This window comes from Micropterus dolomieu, linkage group LG01 (assembly GCF_021292245.1).
Source record: "Micropterus dolomieu isolate WLL.071019.BEF.003 ecotype Adirondacks linkage group LG01, ASM2129224v1, whole genome shotgun sequence".
In the NCBI taxonomy this organism is placed as follows: Eukaryota; Metazoa; Chordata; class Actinopteri; order Centrarchiformes; family Centrarchidae; genus Micropterus; species Micropterus dolomieu.
Window position 1 is genome coordinate 22,430,072 of NC_060150.1, and position 4,821 is coordinate 22,434,892.

At 38.2% G+C, this 4,821-nt stretch overlaps 1 long non-coding RNA gene across 1 annotated transcript; it reads left to right on the forward strand.

Moving 5' to 3' along the window:
* Nucleotides 1-427: 427 nt before the first annotated feature.
* LOC123978485 lies at nt 428-4,370 on the forward strand. Its single transcript, XR_006826979.1, has 5 exons — nt 428-536; nt 2,224-2,372; nt 3,415-3,537; nt 3,658-3,993; nt 4,228-4,370. It is a non-coding gene; the product is annotated as an uncharacterized LOC123978485 (long non-coding RNA).
* The last annotated feature ends 451 nt before the right edge of the window (nt 4,371-4,821 follow it).

Below are 4,821 nucleotides of genomic sequence, written 5' to 3' on the forward strand. Positions count from 1 at the left end.
ATCAACACAACCTGTGACTTTGTTCACAGCATTCAACACAATATTGTGTAGACTGATCTGCTTTACACTCACCCAGTGTCAGCTTTAAAAAATAACACAATTTAAAAAAGCTTCAGCTACAGTAGCCTATTTGATTTAGCTGAACAGCAGCCGACCCAAAGTGTTTTTACTTATTTATTGAATCACTTTACTCTGTGAATTCCTAAAAAAATGCAACTCAGTGGTCAATGAAGCTCCGAACATCTCCGTTTCTCAGAGACGATATAACTAAACAACACTGGTAATGCCAACCATTTACAAGCTAGCCAGTACTTACACTATTCCTAGTATAATGTTAAATATGTTTTTGAACAGACAATTTAGCTTCACGTAGGCTAGCTAGTAAGGACGACAGACAGTGGCTGTTGCTTAGTTACGCTTAGATGCCGACTGACATCAACTGTCCACGAGCTCAAGTGCATTTCGGGAATAGAATAAAAAAGTGGACAGGACGGAGGGAATTCGCGCCAGTGGTGACTGCTAGCAAGAATCTTGAGGTAAGTCGTAAGCTTATTGAAATCATTTCTTAACTTATATTTACATGTAAAATCGACATATTGTGCGGTTGTTATTTTTGCTGGTTTAATCTGGTTTCTAACAGAACTGTTGGACACTGTACTTTACTCTGTCACTCAATAATAACGTAGACGTTCGTCAATTACTAGCGTTAATAAAATGGCGCCGGGGATGGCGCAGTAAAAAACCCGAAAGGCTCAGGGATTAGTTTAGGGATAGTTTATTTCAGACACGTTGGTAAGTTTCCATTCTAGTAAAATAAGCACGATCTTGTCTGCATTATTTTAATCATTTTGGTGCACTCTGTACTGATTAACGTTATGTGTAGTAGCTAGCTAACGTTAGCTGATCTAACATTTGAAGTGAGCTAAAATGATTGGAATAATGGAGATAATTGCTCCATTGGAGCAAGCTATGTAACGTTACTGTAGCGTTAACATAACTTACTTAACTTAATATTAAAATGGCACAGACACAGCAGATACGATTTATTTTAAATGAAGTGTTGTTTCTCTGGTTGCAAGATGGAAATTTAACTTTAACATTAATGTTAGTTGTGCACCGTTTTTATGAGGGTAAGTTAAGTCGTTAACTTACTCCGTTTGGTGTGACTTGGATGTTATAACGTTATGGCAGTACAGGTAACATTACTGTTACTCTGGACTGTGACTGTGGACCACAAACTCTAGCGTCCAAGCTCTGGCACGAGTCAGTCAGTTGTTAGGAAAGAAAACAAAACGTCTCTGACGTGCTACTAACAAGCTAATGTTAGCTCAGAATGGGCAAGTGTCTGAAATTCAGAAGGCCAGAGATACGGACGTGTTGCGAGACGAGACTGAGGGCAGTGGCGCTGAGGTTAGCTCAACAAGCGGATCAGTGTGCGAGTCAGTCACACTATGGCGAGCGCTAATGAAACAGCAGAGCTAGAAGACCCGCTGCAGATTACTGGTCAGTGAATGTTACAACAGCAACGGTGAGACAGTTGTGTATGAGGCGAGGACCGTGTCTGTGTGTCGCCGTTGCGCCGCTGTTGTAGGCTAACTAACGCACATTATTAAACAAACCCAAATGCGCCGATCACCAGGACTAGGAAAAAAACAAACCGGAGCCCAACTACTTATCCCCGATGCTTTCATGCCAATACATTGTGAGCAATGTACAATCCTGAGTCAAATTCCTTGTATGTGTACACATACCTGGCAATAAAGCTGATTCTGATACTATACGTTATAATACTATATTTCAAGCAGCCTTTAGATGCTAAAACAGAACAGAATGAAAAAATAATTGGCATTCACATTAGCATATTATATTACATTACCTTATTTTAGCCAAGGTGTAACTAATTGTAACACACATACTGCACTAGTTTCATTTTTTATTATTCTATTTATTTTGTATTTTTGGCTTCATAGCATAGAGTTCGTTATGTGATTTAATATGAACGTGAGTATTAAATTTGGGTAACTTGGTGAATAATAATTTTCTCGAGTTTCAAATTCATACAGATTTTACATTACAAGTGTAAGTTAGCTGCAGCCTCATGTTACCTAGACTGAAAGTACTCAGGTGGGCACTGCAGTAAAACTCTCTAAATTATTCATTCATACTAAATCAAGCATTCTTAACAACTGTTTTTATTTTTGCATTATCGTAATTCCTTATTAGGCCGAAGACTCACTGCCGTTACAGTCATTCCTGACCAGGAAGGCACCTGATACAATAGCTGAATATGAGCGCACAGGGATGTTTTCTACAGAAGGAAGGAAAAAGATCATCACTGTTAGCGTCGGTGATCTCGTGGCAAAACATGGATTGTAAGTTGTCATGTTTTAAGAACAGAAAACCTGAATCCATCTGTAACTATTACACTGTTTAGGATTTTTTCTCAGGAGCGGGGCCCAGCATGTAGGCTAAATTAAGACCCATTGAGTTAGCTAATATAAGTCAGGTTATCCGTACCTTGATTTCAAGATATAGCTATAATTAGTTGGCCATGAATATCAATAGAGATTAATGTTAATCTGGTGCGGACTGGTGCGAAAAAATGGCCCAAGAATTTGTCCCACGTCAGCCCACTCAGAAAGAAACATTTGTTGGTGCCTCTGGGACTTTAGAGACTTTTATTCCTTAATTCTTGAGAATTTTATGCAAGTAAAGTACACGACTCTGTTCTGCTAGCCCTCATCTATGCGGTCTTTCAGGTCTTTCACTCATGTCAGGGCTAGTGCTGGTTTCTGAAAATCTTTACTCCAGTAAAATGAAAATTACTCCTATAAAGAAACACTGAAGTAAAAGTAAAAAATTACCATTTCACAAACCTACTCAAGTAAAAGCAGAAACGTGCTTGGTAATACACTACACAAAGTACAAGTTACTTTGTGTTTTAATATTGTTTAGTGTGTGCAGGTTTCGCTTTGCTTTACTTGTTTTTTAGCCCTGCTCTAATTTTGCTATTTCTGTTTAATACAATTCTTTTACTTCTTTAAATCTACATAGAGTTATCAGTAAGATCAGTAGTAGTAGGTTAAGCCTCCATATAGAGGCCAGCAGGACTGTTGTGTAATCTCTTCGTATTGGTATTAAACAAATAGCAACCAAGCAAATTACAGAAAATAAATAACTTCTATCAAAACAAAGTAATGCTCTGTGCAACGAGAGGATTCTGCAAATTTAGGCTATCAGTATCAATCCAGTGAGAATCTGCCTTTTTTATACAGTGCATAGCCTACATCTGCAGAGACTAAATAGGCTTTAATACGCAATTAATGGAAAAGTAAAAATTTTATCAATCATATAAAAATGTGTATACATTATGTAACTTCATGTTGTTCATTTGTTTCTTATTGCCTTTCATAGTAATGCACATCTCATGCCTCAAACAGCTACCCTTCCACTGCAGACAAGCTGAACTTGGCTAAATCCTTGATTGCAATCTTTCCCTCTCTGAATCTCGGCGTTTGTGGAGAGAACGAAGGATATGTACGTATTAAAATTTAATCTGGCCGTGTTTAGCTCTCAGTTTGCTGAAATAAATGAGTTTTTATTGGCAAAAGGTTGTTGCTTACAAAATTCTACTTTTCAATTAAAATGTGTTTGTAGGAGCATCTATATGACCCTGTGTCCCATAAAGGATTCATAGAAGTCAAGCTTCGGAATATGAGGCGGCATCTTGAAGAGGGACAGCGACGCTATCAGCGAAAAGTTCCCTGCAGTGTTTCAGCTGGAGCATCAGTAACACAGTCACCAGCTGATGAAGACCCAATTGAATGGTTGACCATCATCAAGAGAATGAAGCCATCATCTGAGAACATCTCCACCATCAAAACTGCAATGGAAAAGACCTTCAACCATCGCAGGAATTGGATCAGCACGCAGATGCCAACAGTTGGTGACATTTACCAACAGTACCCCCGTTTCATCGACATGCCAGCCCTGGTAAGAATTTTATTTGACTTTTATCAAATGTGTTTCATTATGTTTTCAGATGGATAAAATAGAGATGTAGAGTCCAAATTAGTGTGTGGTGGATGTTAAAAACTATTTAATATCAAAGTGTGATTTTATTAATTTGCATATTTACCAGAGATTTTTAATATGTTATGTTATTTTGATTTGTTAAAAGGTGTTCTGAAAATAGCTCACATTCTGGTTCTCTCTACACAACATTAGCTAGATGCAGAGTTTGGAAAGATGTTTGAGGGAAAGGGAGAGATGCTAATCCGAAGATGGGAATCATCGGTTATTCCAAAACTGAAACGGATTGCGGCTTTGGAGAAGGGGAGTGTAACCACTCTGCTGGATCAGAATCCAAACTGTAATGATGGTAAGTAATAATTAACTGCTTATATATATTATTGATTGGTTTTGATCAACGTTGACTGAAACTTTGATAGCCATTTCAACTTGAGCAGAGAGCTTTAAATGACTTGGAGTAATTTTTAAGCAAAAATGACAAACATTCCCTAGTTCAACCTCCTTAGCTGTGAAATCTGTGATTGTAAAATGAATTGAGTCTCTCTCTCACACACTCACACACACACACACACACACACACACACACACACACACACACACACACACACACACACACACACACACACACACACACACACACACAACTAGTCTGCATTGGAAACCTGACCAGTGAAGTGCACTAGTTTGTCATTGTTGCCAGAAACGACAAAGTTGTAATTCCATTGGAAGATGAGATCCTAACCTGTGCCTTGGATAAGCTGTTCAAGTTCTACTGGGTCTACAACCTTT